Here is a 12,424-nt window from a genome sequence, read left to right as displayed (position 1 = left end):
CTAGTCTTGGGCGAGATGAGCCCACTGGTGGGGAGAAGACTGAGATGGTGCGCCTGGTAATGCCACCCCCGTCCAGATGCCAGGCCCAGCTGTGCACCGTCTGCCCAGCAGCTGGGAGCTGTGAGTCACACCCAGTGTATACAGAGGCGCAGGCCATTGTGTGCCGTGATTCATTCTGTTCTCCCAGCCCCGAAGGGATGACGAGGCCCTGAGCACGGCTCCATGCCCATGCCTGTGGATGAAAGTTGATATGGGGAGGCCCAGGGGACCTGAGGGGGTCAGCTCCCTCTGCTACCTCCTGTCTCTTGAGTATCCTGTGATTGTGACCTGTCCATTCCCACCGGTTCAGGGGTCCATGAGCCCCCAAAGGTGCAGTGTGTTGTAGGCATTTCTGTGCTTTCTTTTTCTAAAGAAAGAGTTTGTTGGTTTCGTCAGATCATCAGAAGGCTGGGTGTCCCTGTGGAGTGCTGACAGGGGGCTGTGCGCACTGCAGGCTTGAGAAGCAGTGGCAGGCAGCGTGGCGCAAGGAGAAAGTAGCCTGGTGGAGTGTGGCATCGTGGCTCAGGGTGTGGTCTTGGAGACAGGCTGTTGGCTTCTGAGCTGGCTCCTCCACTTAGGAGCTGTGTGACATTGGGTAAGTTACTTTGTCTGTACTTCCTCTGTAAAATGGCAATAACAGTATTTCATGATGTTACAGTGAGACTTTTAGTTAAGATAATGTGTGTAAAGGACTTACCTCGTGCTTGGTACAAAGTAATCATTTGGTAAAAGTTTGCTGTTGGTAGTTCTAGCTCTGCTATGAATTTGCTGAGTGATCTTGTAAGTACCTGACCCTGGGGTCTTAGTCTCCACCCCTGGCTCCGCACTCTGTGTTGGGCTTTCTAGGAGCTGCAGGACCAGCTTGGAGAGCAGGGGTGGGCAGGGGAGGCGGGGGAAACCCTTTCTGCATTTGGGGACTCCCTAGCCCAGGCCCTCCCTGGCTTTGCCCTGAGGTAGGGTTATGTAACCAGCCAGGTCTGGCCAGGCAGGGTGTGATTCTCAACCTCCTTTTGTCCCTCCATTGTGTCTTCCTCTCCCTTCCCCCCACGGAGCTGTTGTTAGCTGACCTGTTCCTCAGGCTCCGAGGATGAAATTGGACCCTTACTATTCTGCCACCAATTGATTTAGTTGAGTCCAGAGGTTTGCTGGGCTGGCGGCCCCCTCCTCCCGCTACCTGGGGACAGAACTAGACTGATGCCTCTATGCCTGCTTCATGCCTCCTTTTTGGGGAGGAAATGCAGGAGTCTAGATGGCTTGGGCTCTTGGTCCAGCCTGCCGGGTTGTGGGGCCAGGATGTTCCTGCCCATGGCCTCTGCAGTTCCACAGGTACGCCCCATGCCCTACCCAGGATTCCTTCCCCAGAAGAGCCTTCTCCATCCTTGCAGCCCAGCACCAATGCCTCCTGTTCCAGGAAGCCTTCCCAGGTACCTCAGCTGCAGGGAAGTTGGCCTCTACTGAGCTCCACAGTGTGTTCTCTGTCCATTTTAAGAAAACAGGGGTCACAAACTGGCAGGCCACATTTGCCCTATGGGCAGATTTTGTTTGGCTCATGCCAAATATTGAGCTGGTTGCCAACCAGAGGTTTTACATAAAAACTCAGACTTCTGGCTTTATTTCAAAAATTGGAAGATAGGAAAACCTTGAGCCTATATTCTCCAGGGGTCATTGCTGGAGGTGAGGCGTGTACACTTCACCCCATCCCTAGCCAGCCATTTCATATGCTTACATGATCTTTCTGGTCACCGGAGGCATCTGAGTTTGCAACCCTGTCCTTAAGCCATGAACCACTTTGTCTCCTACATTGTTCCTTTGTGGGCTCTTCTAAGGCAGGGGGTGAATCACCTTTGTGTCCCTTGAAGCATGAAGCATTGGAGCATCATGCTTAGGCTCAGGACGGTGTCCCCAGTAGGAGCGTAACAAGTGCTTCCTGTGTGAAAGCAGGCGTGGCCATGGTCTGTCCCTGCCAGCTGTGAAGGTTCCATTTGCTAGAGGCCTCCGGGTCAGCCTCTTCTGTGGCCCTCGAACCCTCCCCCAAGATAAGCTCTGCCTGCTTAGCCACTGACCCAGGCGGCTTCTTAAGCTTCGGATAACAGTCCCTGAAAGGGCGGGCCCCAACCTGCAGTGTAACCAAGGAGAGGAGCATCCACCTGCAGCTGTCCCCAGGTCTCACTCTCATGGTGGGCTTGGAGGAGTTTAGGGAAGGGAGGATTGTGCTCAGCAGCCTTCAGAGGGTACCAGGTCCAGACCTCTGTGTGCTGAGGCCGGCAGGGTGAAGAGGGGTGTGGACCAGTTCAGATGTTTACTGGCCTGAGCTTCCTCTCCACTGGGCCTCTCTGTGCTTTCTCCTCCTAGAGTATGTTACTTTATCTGACAGCTCCCTTGTCCAACTGTCTGTCCAGTCAAAGTTTATTTGACTCTTTCAATTGAAAGCTTAAGTATTCCCTAGGGCCTGCTAAGATGACTTCTTCTGGAAGAGGTCTTAGCTGAGAGGTTGCAGTTGTTCTGGCTACAAGAAAAACCTGGGAAGCTTGCAGAAATGAATGCAGATTGCTGCCCCCACCCCCTGCCTCCTGCTCTGATTCTTTCATTCTAGGGTGTATCCTTCCCCTCCTGAGAACATTCAGACCAGGGGGTCTATAGACCACTCTTCAAGGACTCTGTCTTAGTGCATGGAGCCCAGGGCAGGTAGGAAGGAGCCCTGGGTGACTGTTGCGCTGGGCGACGTCAATCATGCCCCTTTCTCTCTCTGGGCTACTCTTTTGCCCCCTGTGCCTATGTTCTGGGCTTCCCCAGTTGTCGTGGCTGAGTGCAATGTGAGCTATCCTTGGAGAGGATAACACAGAGTGGATCGGGGCAGGTGCCAGTGTCTGGGTGTGGTGAGGGCTCCCAGTCCTGGCCCCACCCTAGCCAAGCCCAGAGGAGTTTCACATTCACATTAGGGAACAGATCAGGAGAGGAGGCAGGCTGGAAGCCTGGCTGAAAGTGGGCAAGTGCTGTGCCCCTGGTATCAGGCCCCACAGGGAAAACCTGGCCTGGGTGGCCCAGTGACCTGGCCACAGGCTGAGGGGCTCTCCTGCTATGTGGTCCTGTGGCAGGCAGGCTGAAACATCACGTGCAGGCATGAACAAGCCATTTACAGCTGGGTAAACTGAGGTACATAGCGGGAAGACACTCTCCTAATGTCACATGAGTGGGTGGAAAGCTGGGCTGGGACCCCAGGTCTTCCAATGCCAGGCAAGGCCACACTCTTCCATCTCCACCTCCCTCTGCAGGGCCAGTGGCAGATCACCTAGCTGGGACAATCATCTGATTGTCTATGACGACCTAGTTAGAGCCTGGAAAAATGAACCATCGTCACAGCCACCCCGGAGGCATGAAACCGGTTGGGTGTGCAAATTACCCCTCAAACATCCTCCATCCCATTTTTTTTGTTGTTGTTTTGTCTTTCCTTAAACTGTCTGATGGGCCAGCTGCCTCTGTGCCCGCTTCTGCCTGGCACTGGGCTTCATGCTCTTCATTCTGAGAACAAAGCTTCCTTCTGACCGTCCTCCTGCTGACCACAGGAAAAGGGCAGGCGTAGCACCAGCCTCCCTCCTCTGCCTCCTCTTGCTGGGAGCATGAGGTAGGCAGCCTTGGGTGGATGCTGGAAGGGTCCTGAAGGTGGGTGGTGGCAGTCCAGTCCACATTCCCTCTGGCAGCCCAACTGTCAGGACTCAGAAGTTCTCCCTCATGGCCAAAAGGAGAGGCCAAGGCACTGAACAGGGACAGACGTAAAGTCTTGTCGTCCGTTGGTCCAAGCAGTCAATTGAACTAGAACAGGACTGGGGATTTGGCTGGGAACTGGCCAAATTGCTCAGGGTTTTAGCTGGCCCAGGTAGAGTCTCGTATCGGCCTCTAACCCCTGGTCTGTAGGGGCTGTGTAAGCCTAAAGGTGTGTTCAGATGAGGGAGACAATAGTCCCTCATTCAGCATATTTGTATTAAACATCTGCTTTGGTCCAGGCTCTTTTGTGGAACTGGGATGCAGCGGTGAACCAAACACATGGAGACCCTGTTTCAGACGTGGGGCTGACATTGAAGTGGTGGGATGAAGTGAACAGCCCAGCAAGCTCACTGCCAGGTGGTGGGATGTGCCTGGAAGAAAAAGAAAGCTGGCTTGTAGGTCAAGAGTGTGACTTGAGGGAGTGACCTTGCCATGTTAGGTGGTCAGGATGGTCCCTTGGTGAGGGGCAGTAGACTCCGGGAGGGCAGCCCACGGGAAATTGAGGGAAGAACTTTCCAGGCAGAGGGAGCTGCAGAGCAAAGGCTCTGGAACTGGAGGGCACAGGTGACCAGAGGCAGGGCTGGAAGAATGAGAGGATGGTGGAGGAGAGGGGCCAGAGGGCGTGTGGAGACAGGTAGGGCCTCTTGGCCATGGGGAGGACTTTGTTGTTTGAGTCTGAGTGGAGGAGAAGCTGCTGGCATCCCGGTGTGAGGACTGACTGGTTTGGGTACACATTTTAGAGAGACTGCTGGGGGTGAGGGGTGGACACAGGATGACTGGTTGGGAGGCTGCTGCAGTCTTGCCATGAGAGAGGTCGGCCAGGTCAGTGGTGGGTGGGGACAGTGTGGGAGCAACCAGGGGTTGGTTCTGGATTTATTTTGCAGGATGAGCTGATGGGATTTGCTGATGGATTAGATGTGGGGTGTGAGAAGAGAGTGTTGACCACAAGGTTTCTGGCTTGAGGAACTGGAAGGACAGTTGGACAGTATTGCTATTTACCAAGACAGAGAAGGCTGCGGGACAAGCAGGTTTGGGGAGAGCAATTAAGATTTGGGGTCAGCTGTGCTGGGTTGGGGCCTATGCTGGTGGGGGTGGGGCATGGTGCACATGGGTCCTGGGACCTGCATGTTCCTGTTGCTGTCAGGAATAGCAACAGGGGTTGTGTGAGGGGACCCCAACGCTAGGAGTCTGTTCTCTAAGAACAAGTGTTTCGTGGTCCCTTCACGTCCTTTTCTCTCTCTGCAAACCTCGCTCTGCTTTTCTCTTCCTTTTGGACAGAGGAAAAAGGCAGATTCTGAAGCCTCGTTGTCACTGTGATGGTCCCAGCCTTTCTGCCTGGCACGCCTTCTGGCAGGGAATTCCTTCCTGGGTAGGCGAGGTTGGGGGCAGAAGGTGGGGTAGAAGTTCAGGCCTTATCCTGGCTTTGCTATCAACAGAGCTCTTTGCCTTGGTTTCCCCTCCTGTATGGAGAAGGGTTGAGGTGGCCCCAGGGTTCTGAGGGTGGCAGGGAGTATTTGAGGAGGCCACATGGCACAGTGGTTAAAAATCTGGGCTTGGGGTCAGGCAGGCGTGGGCATGAATCCTTGCCTGCTGCTTGGCTGTGAGACTGGACAAGTAACATAACCTCTCTGAGCCTCAATTTTCTCATCTGTAGAAAGGGGCCAATGATAGTACCTGCCTCACAGGGTTACTGTGAGGTTGAATGAGGAAATGTCCATAAAGCACTTAGTGCCGGGTGTGGTGGCTCACGCCTGTAATCCCAGCACTTTGGGAGGCTGAGGCAGGCGGATCACCTGAGTTCAAGACCAACCTGACCAATATGGAGAAACCCTGTTTCTACTAAAAATACAAATTAGCCAGGCATGGTGGCGCATGCCTATAATCCCGGCTACTCAGGAGGCTGAGGCAGGAGAATCGCCTGAACCTGGGAGACGGAGGTTGCTTGTGGTGAGCCGAGATCGCGCTATTACACTCCAGCCTGGGCAACAAGAGCTAAATTCTGTCTCAAAAAAATAAACAAAACAAACAAAAAAAGCACTTAGCAAGGCCCTGGCATATAGCACACCTGGTTAACAAAGGCCTCTGCTCACAGTGACCCATGCAGGCAGGCAGGTAAGGAGCTTGGCCTAGTGAGTGGGAGGAACTGTGGGAGGTTATTGAACAGGAGCATGCCAGGCATGTGGTTTGATGGGGCAGCTGTGAGTGTGGAGACTTGGGCTGAGTTTTCTTAGCAAGTCCAAGAGCCGCTTCCATTTTCCAGAGTGAGAGCTGCGGGCCGGCCCTAAGGGACCATCTTCCTTTCCCTAGCCAAGGGTCTTCATTGGCTTGGCATGGGTAGCCTCTGTTTTGCACAGGTCCCTTGGGGTGAGGCAGTCATTTTCCTTAAGGCCTCCTATAGGACCTCTTGTCTCTATATCCCAGTGGGCAGACTTGGGGAAATGTGAGGGAAGGGCTTTGCAGGTGAGTGACATCAAAGGGACTTAATTTACATGTAGGTAGGGCTCTGGACAGGGCTGGTGGGTCAGGCGGGGCCTGGAGAGGCAGCCCACTGGGCACTGGGAGTGACCTCGGTTTCTGATCTGCATCCAGACGGGGTGGTGCTTGCTCCAGCAGAGCCGTGGAGAGGTCGACAATGGGCGGAATGTGGCCCCTTCAGAACCCACACTTCACTGGTGCCCAGGCACGCCAGCCAAGCCCTGTGCTTCTGCAAGCCTGTTTCCCAGCAGTTGAGCTGTGCCAGGACAGCCAAGAACATTTCAGAGTCTCCAGGGCTCATAGCCAGGCTGTCACCGAGCATTGCTTATTTTCCCAGGGCCCAAGAGTCTTCAGGGATGGAGGGGGTTCTGGAGATATTCCAAGCACTTTTCTTAACAGCTTGGTAAATTGAGGTCTGGAGAAAGCAAGGCACTTGACCAAGGTCTCACAAGGCCGCCTCCCTCATATCTGTCACTCCCCTCTGTTCCCATGTCCTCTGCACAGACTCCTGGCCTTCTGCCTGGACGTTTGTAACAACCTCCCTCCTGTGGGCTCCCTAAGAGCTTTGTTTGTCCTCCATTATCGTAATCTTGCCATAATCTGCCAGATGCGCACACTATTTGATGTGTCTAACTCCTGTCCCCTGCACTGACAGCCCGTGACAGAGTCTCCCCGACGAGCTGTGCAGCATGAGGTTTAGGCCCCAGGCTCTGGAGCCAGTCTGAACTCTGGATGCCAGCTCTGCCCCTTCCTGGCCTGGTGACCTTGGGCATGATACCCTACTTTCCTGAGCCGCTGTCTCTGTGAAATGAAAATAGTAGCAATACTTAGTTTACAGGAATGTCAGGACAGTTAAATGGAATAACGCGTGAAATACAGAGTACAACACCTGGTACCAAGTAAACGCTCAGAAATGGTCATCATTGTCCCAAAGGCCCATCAACTGGTTGAACAGAAAGTCGTGAGCATGGAGGAGTAGACCCAAGCTTGGACTGGAAGGCAGAGGATATGGTCTCCAAGTTCACCTCCAACAAATTGCATTCCTGTGTGCATGTTGGGAAGCCACTTATCCTCTGGAAACCCCACTTTCCTTTTCTGAGAAAGGGGGAAGAAATCCCTGCTATACTTTTATAAAGTTGGCATGTGATGCCACAGCAATGCCTGTGAAAAAGCTTTGCATCTGTGTAATGATTTAAAAATGGCACAGCAGTGGCTGTGGTATGCTGATGGCGATGAGGGCATTGTAACCAGAGTGGTGGGCAGCTGACCGGGCTGGAGGCTGGTTCATCTGTGGAATGCTCAGTGCCCACACGGACTTCCCCGTCCCTGCCTACCTGCTCCCGGCTGTCCACCAGCCTGCCTTCACATTAGCCCCGGCATTATATGCTAGAAAATGTGGGAGGTGCAAAGAGCTGATGGCATTTCCCCAGCCCTGGTGGGTTTTGTATTATCTGTGGCTGATACCATGGAATGTGGGGGTTAAGAACCAGACAGACGGTGGTTCGAATCTCAGATAAGCACTTCCCAACGGGGGCCTTAAGCAAGTTGCCTAATTTCTATGGACCTCAGGCTCCATATTTGTAAAATGAGGCCATGATCAAGTAGAGGCCAAGCATTTAACAAAGAGTCTGGAACATAGTGGCATCAGGTGGTTGTATAATGTGTATTCTGCCTGGGACATGGTGACTGACAACGTGGTGACTGACAGGTTATTGATGGCAGGGAGCTGGGGCCACTGTGCCCATTTCTGGGGATTTGCTGCAGAGTTCGGTTATGCTCCCTACAGAATAACCCAGCTTAGATTTAGGAGGGTCTATGGAATCATATGGTATGATTCAATTTTTAAAATTAATTTGTTTTTTAAAATTTTATTTTTTTTAGAGATGGGGTCTTGCTGTATCTCCCAGGCTGGAGTGCCGTAGTGCAGTTGTAGCTCACTGTGGCCTTGAATGCCTGGGTTTCCAGCAATCCTTCTACCTCAGCCTCCTGAGTAGCTGGGACTACAGGCACATGCCACCATGCCTGGCTTCATGATTCTGTTTTATGTGACCAAACTGAGGCCGAGAAAGGAGTGGTACTTGCCTGAGGTCACAGGCAGGTTGTGTAAGGCTGGGCCTAGGATGAGGCAAGTGAGGCATCTAAGTGCAGTGTCTCAGGAGGTGCCCGCTGTGTCCTTGCACTTTGTGGAGAATAAGAGGCTTTGTTTTTGAGAGCGGGTCAGCTGTGTTGCACAGGTTGGAGGGCAGTGGCGCGATCTGGGCTTACTGCAGCCTCAACCTGCTGGCTCAGGTGATCCTCCCACCTCAACCCTCCCATATAACTGACTACAGGCACACGCCACTACGCCTGGCTAATTTTTGTAATTGTTTTTTGTAGAGAAGGGGTTTTGCCATGTTGCCTAGGCTGGTGTTGAACTCCTGGTCTCAAACTCCTGGGTCAACCTGCCTTGACCTCCCGAAGTGTTGGGATGACAGGCGTGAGCCACCACACCTGGCAGTGAGTGCCTTCTTAAGGGCTCCTTGCTGGCCTCACCTGATCCTAGTCCTGGCTGAGTCCCAGATCTAGAACTGGAACCCTGGTCTCCTGGCCTCGTGAACTGTTCTGGACCCCTGCGAGATACTTTCTAGAGTCTCACAGAGGCCCCCTATTCCCCTTTAAAAGGAGCCTCTGTGAAGTAGGTCACCCAGCGCTTTTTGCTCTGTGTTTCTGCTCTCTAGCTGTTGTCTGTGTCCTGAAGAAAGCCAGGCCCACTTACCCCCACCTCTCCCCACCTCCTGCCCCTCCCCCTGCCAGCTGCGCCTCCATGTAAGTACTTTGAGCCCCTTAACACCCCAAGGCGTGTTGGTGGCCAGCTTTTGTCTTGATGACAAGCCCCAGCAAGTCTACAGGGACTGGCTTCTTTCATGTGGGCCCTCAGTGAAGCCTCCTTGGTCTCAGCAGGCCCTGTGTTGTGCCCACCAGGCCTCTAGGAGATTAGGGGGCTTCTGTGGCTCCAGATGGCTCAAAGCTTTTCCCTTCCTCTGTGTTATCCCTAGCCCACCTGGCTTCCGTCCTCACTGGCCACGGGGTTGGGGGATTTTCACTCTCTCCAAGGCTCTGGCATCTTCCAGAGTGGACTAGTTGTGGGGTGTCCATCTGAGCCTTTCTCCCTGTCACCACTGCTGGACCTGCCTGCTGGGCCTTAGGTGACTTCTTGAGAGGTGGCCAAAGCTGCTAATCCCTGGAAGGGGCTCCTAGGATTTCCGTGTGGCTGGCAGGACCCTTGGCCACCCATGTGGTGTGACATGAGGAGCCTGGAAAGCCAGTCCAATCTCCATTCTTAAGCCCCACATATAAACATACCATGTTTTTTTTTTTTAAACTGCAGCTCTCAGAGCCTGCAATTCTACCATTGTCACGTTGCCTTGTGCTCTCCTTGGCATCCTCTAAGAAGGCAAATACCTTTTCAGCTGGGTGCTTTTAAGCATTTGCTGTCAAGAAGCAAGCCCTGGCCAGCCTGGCCCTTTTCCAGTGTTCTGTGTGACTGTGGCCAAGTTGCTTCTCCTCTCTGGGTCTTGTCTTTGTAAGACCCTTTTCAGCTCTAGTACTTTGAGGCTCCAGCATGGATTCTCACACCCTCCACACCGTTGCCAGTCACCTTTCTTCCTCCTCTGCAGGGTGGGGCACAGGGAAGGGCCTGGGAGCTGAGCTGGGTGGGGCCAGGGGCCAAAAGCCAGCATCATAGACACTTTTCCCACCAGCTGGGCATACCAGTCCTTCCTCTTCTTCTGAGGACAGGTGGGGAAACTGAGGTCTGAGGGGGAAGGGCCAGGGCTGGAACTGGGACCCAGTTATCCTTATTGCCAGTGAGTGCTCCTCCTGCTGTTGGCTGCTACCTCTCTTGAGAGGGTCAGAAGACCCACTGGCATGAGGGTCAGGGACATACTTTTTCCTTTCCCATGGAAGGCTCCTCCAGGCAGGGCTTGGGTGAGACAAGCGAGGTGCCGGTGGTCCCCTGGGCATGGGGCAGAATCGGAGGAGGACATCCTCTTTCTGAGGTTAAGGAGATAGGGGCTGGAGGCCTTGACAAGGGAGGTGGCATGAAGGGGCGTGGAGGTGTCTAGGAACGTGGTTGGTGGCGCAGGGTGCTCTAGGGCCACCTCCCTCCCTTCTGCCTTCCCTTTCTCCTGGGGAGGGGACTGGGCCAACAGTAATGCCATTTTTCCTGGCCCTGGGATTAGGTGCGGCCGTGTTAAGGAGAGGACGTTCGAGAGGACGTGGCGAAGTGAAGAGGATCTGCATGCCACTGCCTGGAACTCTGGTGGGTCTGGGTCTGGTTCTCTCCCTGGCTCCTGTCCCCTCTGACCACTGTCCCTGGCCCCCTGCCCTGTCCCATCCTTCCAGGTCCACCTGAGTGTGTGTGTGTGTGTGTTTGTGTGTGTGTGTTATGTGTGTGGTATGTGTGTGTGTCCCCCAGGAGGGGCCTGGGGTACAGGTTGGCCCTTGAGCCTGGCACTGGGTCCTACCTTCATTCCAGATCAGAAGCAGCTCCCGGAACTGCCCCAGGGAGAGGTCCAGGCTGACCTGGCAGATTCCTGATGGAGGAGAAGGAGAGGAGGCTGAGGGATGGGAAGGAAGGGCTCAGTTTCTCTTGTGGCTTCTCTCGACAGCTGGGCACGTCCACAAATCCACCTGAAGCCAGCAGGTCCAAGAGTTAAAGATTTACTTCAGGGCCATGGGGGAAGCTGGAATGGTGAGATCCCGGGGCTCCCTGATGTTGTGTTTGTGGCTTTGGTCCTGTCTAGACTGTGAGAGCCATGGCTTGTCAAAGCCAGAGGGGCCCCTAGAGAATTTCCATGTTCTTAACTTGGCTTTTGATGGGGGCCAGTCACAATCACTCTGAATTTGTGTGTCTGGGGAGAGAATCTGCTGATAGCCATCATTAGATTCTCAAAGGGTTCTGTAACCCCCAGAAAGTCACAGACGTCTCCTCTAGTCCATACCCCTCACTGCAGTTGCCGAAACTGAGGCTCAGAGAAGGGAAGGGACTTGCCCAGAGACTCACAGGCAGCAATGGAGGCTGTGGCACCCCCCGCCTCTGTCTTCCTGGCCACATTCTGCCTGACCTCACAGGCTGGGGGAGCTTGGCTCATTCAGGGGACAATGACCTCTCATCCCCTGAGTGTTCACGGCCTCAGGAAGGACTGGGAGGCTGTTGTGGTTTCCAGGCCCGCATGGATTTTGGCTTCTGCATCCATGAGATGGAGGCCCCTGAGTCTGCCTGTGCCTTGGAATCTCTCAGGGTGTATTTGAGGCCTGGAGTTGGGCATGAGGAGGGTGGGGGCTGGTGGTGACCCACATTTCCCAGCTCCTCTGCAGGGGAGGCAGATAGGGGAGAAGAAGCTCAGGGTGTGATAAAATTGTTTTCACTTCACTGGGCATAAATGACAAATAAGTGAAGTGAGGGTTGAGAAGTGCTTGGTAAAGCGCCTGGCATGTGCCAGGCCGTGAGGTGAGGTGCTCACCATTGTCCTTTGCGGTGCCCTGCTAGCTGAGATCTCCTGCTTCTGACCCTTGCTCTTGTCTCTTCCTTAGCATGAGGCCTCTGCCTGGGGCAGGAGGTACCCCCCCGCCCTTTTTTTTTTGAAATGGAGTTTCGCTCAGGCTAGAGTGCAATGGCACCATCTCGGCTCGCTGCAATCTCCACCTCCTGGGTTCAAGCGATTTCCTGCCTCAGCCTCTGGAGTTGCTGGGATTACAGGCATGTGCCACACATATGGCTAATTTTGTATTTTTAGTAGAGATGGGGTTTCACTGTGTTAGCCAGGATGGTCTCAATCTCCAGACCTTGTGATCCGCCCTCCTCAGCCTCCCAAAGTGCTGGGATTACAGGCAGGGGCCACTGCGCCCAGCCACCCTACCCCTTTCTTGTATTGGGGTACCTGATGGGGGCATGAGGACCCAGTGGCTGAAGTCCTGCCTTGCTGGGTCCCATGGGGCACCTCTCTGCAGTGCAGGCTTTCCCAGGAGGCTGAAGCTCAGCTAGAGAAGCGGGGTCAGCAGCCCTGGGGCTGGTCGCCTGCAGGAAGCCTTTCTCCTGGGCTGCAGACCTGGCTTGGGAATGGTGTGGAAAGTAGGACTGCAGAGGGGTCATGAACAGGGGCTCTGG

The 12,424-nt window shown here is 54.1% G+C and overlaps 1 protein-coding gene across 10 annotated transcripts in view; it reads left to right on the top strand.

The window, feature by feature from the left end:
- The window catches only part of NDST1 (N-deacetylase and N-sulfotransferase 1), a 72,609-nt gene that overhangs the window by 11,971 nt on the left and 48,214 nt on the right, over positions 1–12,424 (top strand). For 7 of the 10 annotated variants that reach the window (XM_038005962.2, XM_038005947.2, XM_073010579.1 and 4 more), the window contains one exon: positions 10,497–10,576. The exons of 2 other annotated variants lie outside the window; for them this stretch is intronic. The gene's annotated coding sequence lies outside the window, so the exon portion shown is untranslated. Of the gene's footprint in view, positions 1–229; positions 635–10,496; positions 10,577–12,424 lie in introns of those variants that run through there. One more of the 10 variants, XM_073010581.1, reaches the window with a different exon arrangement.

Source organism: Chlorocebus sabaeus, chromosome 23 (genome assembly GCF_047675955.1).
Source record: "Chlorocebus sabaeus isolate Y175 chromosome 23, mChlSab1.0.hap1, whole genome shotgun sequence".
NCBI lineage: Eukaryota > Metazoa > Chordata > Mammalia > Primates > Cercopithecidae > Chlorocebus > Chlorocebus sabaeus.
Note: the sequence above shows the minus strand (reverse complement) of the source record. Positions and strands in the feature narration are given on the sequence as shown.